The sequence below is a fragment of the Citrus sinensis genome, chromosome 5 (assembly GCF_022201045.2).
Source record: "Citrus sinensis cultivar Valencia sweet orange chromosome 5, DVS_A1.0, whole genome shotgun sequence".
Lineage (NCBI taxonomy): Eukaryota > Viridiplantae > Streptophyta > Magnoliopsida > Sapindales > Rutaceae > Citrus > Citrus sinensis.
This window is the reverse complement of record NC_068560.1, coordinates 15,374,858-15,382,440: the sequence shown is the minus strand read 5'-3', so window position 1 is coordinate 15,382,440 and position 7,583 is coordinate 15,374,858. Positions and strand designations below refer to the sequence as shown.

At 32.0% G+C, this 7,583-nt stretch overlaps 1 long non-coding RNA gene across 4 annotated transcripts; it reads right to left on the bottom strand.

The window, feature by feature from the left end:
* Positions 1-280: 280 nt before the first annotated feature.
* On the bottom strand, positions 281-3,455 carry LOC112497703 (uncharacterized). Of its 4 annotated transcripts, none has more exons than XR_003064614.2 (4): positions 2,766-3,453; positions 2,514-2,592; positions 1,395-2,426; positions 281-921 (listed from the first exon to the last, which is right to left on the bottom strand). It is a non-coding gene; the product is annotated as an uncharacterized LOC112497703 (long non-coding RNA). The 4 variants fall into 4 exon arrangements; XR_008054610.1 differs by having other exon boundaries at positions 1,395-1,999; positions 2,766-3,451; XR_008054611.1 differs by having other exon boundaries at positions 1,395-2,592; positions 2,699-3,455.
* Positions 3,456-7,583: the final 4,128 nt, after the last annotated feature.

The following is a 7,583-nucleotide window of genomic DNA, read 5'->3' as shown; positions in this document are numbered from 1 at the left end:
GCCACAAGTAGTAGGCATTTGATTGGATGGTAGAAATTTTTATTTATTGAATTTGGATTATTTAGTTATGAGAGTAGGATATCTCATATTTTGGTTATTGAAGTTTTAGAATTTGTAATATATACTAATAATATTTAAATGTGAAATGAAAGATTTTGTGATATAAATCAATTTCTTTTTGTTATTTTGTGGTGCCTTTTAATTTTATCAATAAATCAATAGGCAATGATCCAATTCAATTTTTTATTTTTTTAAAATAAATTAACTAGTGATACCATGGTAATAGTAATCATAGACACTAATAAAATATCAATAACTACTAACACTATGGTGTCATAATATCGATGATACTGTAGTAATAATAATCACTGACACCACTTACTCACTATTTTTCTGACTCCCAGATTACTGACACAATTAACAAGTGTCAGTGAAAGTAATTTCTGACACTATTCTAAAGTCAGTAAAGACTATTTTTCTAATAATGTCAATTTGGAAACTAACATACTTAATTTAGAAATTAACTGTATAAATTTTCAATCTTCAGAATATGGGGGCATGAAAAACTCAATAGTACAGAATACTAGTTCAGCCTAAGAAATCAAATCTTGTATAAAAGCATTTAGTCTATTCGGCCCCTTTTCCTGAACGGCATGCATAATCACTTGTTTCATTGTATAAGGTTCTGAATTCATAGGACTTGATGAAGAGACAACAAAAGTCAGACCACATAGCATGAAAATCAAATAAACTTCAATTAAAAAACTAAAAGAATGCAGCAAAAATATTCATGCCAAAATTACGATTAGGAAAAGACAGGAAAACTAACTCCAATTCTTCTTACTTGATCCTCCAGTTCTTGCAGATAGGCAGCCCCCACCCACAAAATTCTATTTCTGCTCAGCCTACTTAAATACAAACCTACACGGAATTATGGAAATATCAGGTCATAAAATAATTCATAAGATTATATCCACAGGAGCAGCAACAAGGCTTCATTGAAACAGAACTCCAACAGAGATTGCAACGCAAGATAGCGTTTGGATTGTATTCATTTTCATACCTCATATTTGACTAATAAACTAGTTCAAGCATTTCAACAAATAACTCAAAGAACTATGGGGTTTGATAAGACATAGCTCCACTCTTTTGAGAATTACCATGTCTATATAGGTTAAGCATTATAATTTTGTATCACATGAACTCGACGTTGCATAACACTTTAAATAGTATTAATATTCCATTGGTAAAACATTCATTCAGCTACAAGATCCAAATTCATCATTACCTAAAAATAAAAGAGCACAAATAAAAACCAAATGAAGCATAAAGAAAGTAAAGGAGAAGAAATTAATATCAATATTCCGGCACATGTAATTAACAAATGTAATTACCCTCAGAATATGGCACTATGCATCTCCAAGAGAACTGTTCTATGAATTTTGTATATCTCGAAATGTTCTATGAATTTTGTGAGGATAAAGCTCCCTTTCAGAAATGAGGATCGCCTGTAGGTATGACCCCACAATCGAGTCAAGACAATTGAAGTTATAGTTCATCCCTCTGATAAAGATGGAGATAAAGTTATAAAACCGCATGAGAACATAAAGCAAGTGATTAGCAGCAGTCGCAGGTAGTCAAGAAAAGGAAAGATAACTAAGATAAAGATGAAGCTTTTAGAGGAACATGTCCATTGTAATGGAGCATTAAATCATTTAATTCATGCTTTAATCATATAATACAATATACAAACATCATTTAATCATGTTACAGATAAATTTTGCAAATCCACAATAATACACATGCCTTCAACATGGAACGTGTCCCTTCTCACTTAAGGGATTCCACAGCTTCGTTGATGTCAAAATTAGAGCATAGTGCGAGTTAAATTACCAGCACCCATAGCCTCTGTCATATTAGTACTATAGATCTCGGAGTTTTCCTTCTTAACTTAAGAGTTATTAGATGTCTCCTTACTAAATGTGGAACCAGTAATTGCCTGAAAATAAATTTCATCACCACATTTCCACAAGTGAATGTTCATGTATAATCAAGTAACAGATCCACATAAAAATCAAACAACAAACTGAATCGACATGTAATTGGCAAAAATTAATGGCATAATAAGACTGCCATTATCAGTTGAACTTAATTTTTATATATACTTGCATATTTAGCTCCTCGACAATACGCGCATTAAAGTCAGTAAATAAATAGAAGAGAATAAGCAAGAATATTTCATATCATAAAATATCTGAAGATATTTGTGAATAAAAATATCAGCACTCCTACTGAACAGCATCACAGTTGAAGCTAATATTACTCTCTTAGAAAACAAAAAAAAAAGAAATGAATTTGAGATTAAAATATTATATAGTTAACTTAACGGTTATACGTCGATTCAGATCAGCATAATTCATAGATCCCTGCGGTCGTAAATCAGACGCGAGACTTCATTTTCATTACATGTTAACCAAAAAAAAAAAAAAACGACAAAGGATATTGCGTTTTACCAGAGAATTGAAAGAAGAAGAAGAAGAAGAAGGCTTCCGTTGATTGGATCTGAAGGTTTGCAAAGGCAAAGCTGAGGATCTGAAAAATTAACAAAAAATTAAAAAAAAATGAAAACCAATTACGGAGAATTAATAAAAATAAAAATAATAATATTAAAAAAAAAGCGTGATGGGGACAAAAGTACAGCAGTTCACGTGCATACTTCTCTCTCTCTCTGTGCCAAGGTAACAAGCCATGAATGCTAAACTTACTCTGGGACACAGTAACCATATGTTCCGATTACTCTAGCTGAAACATGTGTATTATCACCGACAGGTCCGAGTTTGGCAAGCCCAAAATCAGAGAATTTTGGATTGAAGTCATTATCCAGAAAAATATTTGCAGACTTCAAATCCCGTAAATGACAAAAGGATTGGCCTTGCAATGTAAATACTCAAGGCCCCAAGCAGCACTGACTGTAATTTTCATGTGAGTGTTCCAACTCATTAGCTCTTGATCAGGTTGAATGCAAGTAGTTAATTAAAGTAACAGGCGAAGGTTGGGCTCTTCCTTTGCAGCTGACTCAACAACCTCAGAAGTTGGTTTGGCTTGGACTTCGACTTCGATTTGGATTACTTTGATGTGGATTGAGTTTGAGGATGAGTGGTAGCCGGAGGAGAGACTAAGGGAAGTTGAGAGAGAGAGCGATGGATTTCTAGTTGTCTGTTCTGCTGTTTAGAGTTATGCGTTTTTTTTAATCTTTTTAATAATTAAAAAATTTTAGAAGAAATGCATACACAGAGAGTGATGCCTATGAACTGCTCTACTTTTTTTGTCATTTAAATGCTTTTTTTTAATTTTTAATAATACTAAATGATTAGAGCACTGAGAGGAGAGAGGTGAAACGGCAATACAAGCTGTCGTTTCTCCTACTTTTCTCTCAGTGTTCTAGACAACCAGCAGCTCTCAAGAGAGAGAGAGATAGAGAAAAAAATTTTATATGCAGTTTTCTTTACTTTTGTAATAATTTTATAGTTATTACTGCAAAGAGAAGACAACGACCGAAGGGCAATAATTTTACCATTATTATTAAACTATGCTTAGAAGAGATTTGCTCCCATGAAAAAGACAAAAAGGAGGAAAAAGGAAAGCATATTTTCTATTTTGGGAAAAAGAATTTTGTACAAACACGAAAGTTAGTGTTTTTTTATTTTTTTTATTTTATTTTTAAAGGGGTAGAAAAAAACTAAAATTTGTGGTTAAAATTTAAATGGAGTGATAATCTGTGATCAGTAATTGAAGCCAATAAAGAATAATTAGCAACAAGAAGTGGGCTTGGTTTGGGATTTAGTAATAATTCTTTTTCAAAATAAATTCAAATAAATGTAATAACCCAATTATCATGTAGGGAAAGGCATGAAAATGAGGTTCAAAAAATGGGGCTATAATAATGCGAGGTCAATAACTCTCTAAAATTATCGTCATGATATATTATCAATTAGCCAAATGTAGAGCGCAACATGCATGTGACTTTCATTAGAGTTTTTTTTTTTTAATTAGTCCCATAATTAACTGAGAGATTCCGTGGTCCTGCTTTAATTTATTATTGCTTGGGAAAATCTATTAATTTTATGTAATTATTGGAGAGGCACGCTATTACCGTATTACGGCCGTTTCCAAAAATATTGGAGCATTGTTTTCTTCACTTTTTTGAACTTTGCAATCTAAGGAAAATAAGGGGACCACGTTTTATTATTATACAAGAAGAATCGCCTTGAGAGAGAGAAACAAAAGAGAATGTCTTTTGACATTTTGAAATTAAACAAAAGAAAAAAAAAGTTTAAATAATGAGATATAAAGAATTAGATTTAATGTAAATCAGCCACAATTAATAAAATGAGTATTAAGTACCAAATTTTGAGTCTAAAAACTAAATAATTACACTACTTAAGGCAATCAAATAAGCCTCTTTTGCTAGTAAATACTAACAATCCTTAGAGTAATAGTTAATAGTTAGCCATGATTACTAAAAAAAAGAGTAAATTGGTAAATAAAAGTATTTTCTAAACATTCAGCCCACTACATTCATAATAAAAGATGACAAATTTTTTTTATCACAGCATGATGCGAAATATTAATTACCACACAAATGTAGAATAAAGCAAAGGAATAACCAATAAGCCAAAAGAAAAAGCATAAAAATCATAATAGAAAATTAAAAATTCTTGTCCTCCTGCCAATGCATGTGATACGTTCTGGCAATATCCCAAAGTAAAAAAAAGTGATAATTTTGATATTTGTTTAATTCAAGTATATGAATTGACCTTTAAACTCTCTACTCCAGGCAAAGCCATAACAATAATTCAACAATAAGATCTGTTGTTGAACATCTGCAGCACTGAATCACATTTGAGCAAAAGATGAGTCCGATTAGCCAATTAAACAAAACCGCTTCAAGACTACTCTGTTGGATCCTTGGGCAGTAATTAGTTGTTATTTGAAAACTAAAAAATGGAGCAAATTAATTAAATTGCCTTTTTGCAAGCTAGCTACCACCAACAAACAGTCAATGGGCTTGAAAGTTGAAACCCCTACTCTTTCGCATCATCAATTACTGATAGATTAAATTTGAGCCGTGGGCTGGCAATTTCCCAACGTATGTTTGATCATTTTCTCTCAAGAAAAAAAAAGGTATGTTTGCTCATTTTCGTATAAAATTTTCTCTCAACTTTCAGGAAACTTCGTGGGCGTGAAGGAGAAGGACCCACGCCCCAGGTTTCAATCAATTTAATCCCTTCTGTCTCTATCCGCATCAAAAGTCAGGGGTCGATAATAGTTATACCAAAGTGTACCACCAATCGCAGCCTTAAGTTGATCTGGTCACAACTTAATCGTTGGTCTCGTTATTTCTAAGATGAAATTCGAATGGCATGATAAAGAGCAGTGATCACATGGGCATCTGTGATGCTGCTTGCAGGTTTCTCTTGATGCCCTCAATAATGTGGCAAACCATTTACTCTTTTTAGTTGAGAATTCTCTTTATTTTGTGATGTTTAGCAATGACTTATGATTGCGTAGGTTTTCTTCTTTTGGATAAACATATCCACTGAACCAAAAATTTTAATTTCCTTCATTCAGCGACCCATCAAATTAATTAACTTGTCCCATGCCCAAGAGTTTTCACTTTTCCCTTTAACCTATTAATTTCTCATGAAATAATCCTCTTCAAAGTTCAAACCACCATGACAATCCCAAAAGATATGGAAAGATTCTTTCATAACATAATAAGCTATACAATTTAGCAAGAGCATCAGATGCTTTGAAATTGTGTTATGTTAAATTGAGGAAAATTCACTATCATTTGGTTTATCATCAGGCAGGCAAAAACAATACTGACCACTTTAAGAGCGTGGTATTTGGCTTTCAAGCATTATGGGTATTTCAATAATTACAAAGGTTGGTGTAGGATAATAATTGCTCAAGGCTATGCTCGTAGCCATTGGCTCTCTTGATTCCGGGGCCGGAGGCTACGTAAGACTAGGGGCGCCATGCCCCTGCAGAATTTTAAAAAAATTTGAGGTTTTTAAATAAAATATAAACAATTAGTATAAAATATCCAAACTGGTTCCTGTACAATTAATGTGTAAAATTTATATATTATATAATAAAATAATTTTACTGTTAAGCCCACTAATGATCGCATCAAAATAATAAAAACAAATTAACCAAGCCCACTAAAGGCCACCAAGTCACTAAGGATAGCATCAAAATAATTATAAAAAAAAATCAGCCAAGCCAGGAACATCAGCCAAGGGAAGAACGTAAATAACATATTCCCATAAATTACAAGTGACGCAGCCGAAATCCCCAAATTCCGACAATCTCAATGCAACGAAAATGAGAAAATCTTTAAAAATTAATCAATATTTCAAAAAAATACTGAGAATTCAGAAATCAATACCAATTTTTTTTTTCATATAGTATCTTTTTTTTTTTTTTTGATGATTTGGTTTGGTAATTTATTATCTCTAAGAACTTAAAAATTGGAAGTTTAGATTTTGGTCCCCTTGAATTTTCCACTGAGCTCCGCCCCCGCCGATTAGTATCAAAAGCTGAAGAATCTTCAAACAGTTTCCCTACAGAAGAGAGACAGCAAGGTACCATTAGGCCATTACATCAAAGTGCCTTGCTTGTTAATGGTAGAGCTTTGAGACCCTTCCTGTTTTGTCCATCTATTGAACTTTTACGTGACTGCACATGCAAAATAAAGGCAAAACTCTTCTCTTCTCTGTTCACCTTGCATAATGTGTTTAAAATAGTTATCTGGTAGTCTGGCACATTACCCTCATCATCATGTAACAAGATAGTTTATCATAATATAATGTGAACTTGTAACATAAACTCAATTTTAATAAAACACTTAAAATATTCGTGAGAGATCAATGTTCTTTGAAGATTTTTTTATCTTAGGAAAGATTTTGTTTGTTTATATATAGTAAGTTTTCAATAGGGATCTCTAACCATATTAAAGTTAGAGATGAACTAAAAGATTAAAAATATAGATTTCAATGAATTAGAGTATGTATTTTTTATATTTTAACTTGTCTTTAATTTCACCATGCTAAAGGATCCTGATTGAAAAATTATTATTATTATTATTGTTGATGTTGTTATACACACACACACACGCACAAGGGTTGGATAAGGGTTCATTCCTCCTCTGTTTGTGTGTGTGTGTGTCTCTCTTAAATTGGAGGGCTTATTAAAAATTTACTGTTTATTCCATCACATTTAATGTTTTAAATACTCAAATTCTTTTCTTACCTTTTATATTATTTGTTTTAAATTCTAGAGCTCATTGTAGTCACATTTGTGAAAGTATACTTTTTCTAATTAATCTCCACAAAATATCTAAAGAAACAAAATTATATGGCTACGAGGATTTGAACCAAGTCTTCAAAATTGGTAAAGAGCATTCTTACCATTAAATTACAAACATTTTATTACATAAAAAAATGTGCACAAATTTTTTTATTTAATGTTTTCAAAAGGGGTTGTTTGGGACACATTCAAAACAATAATAATAATAA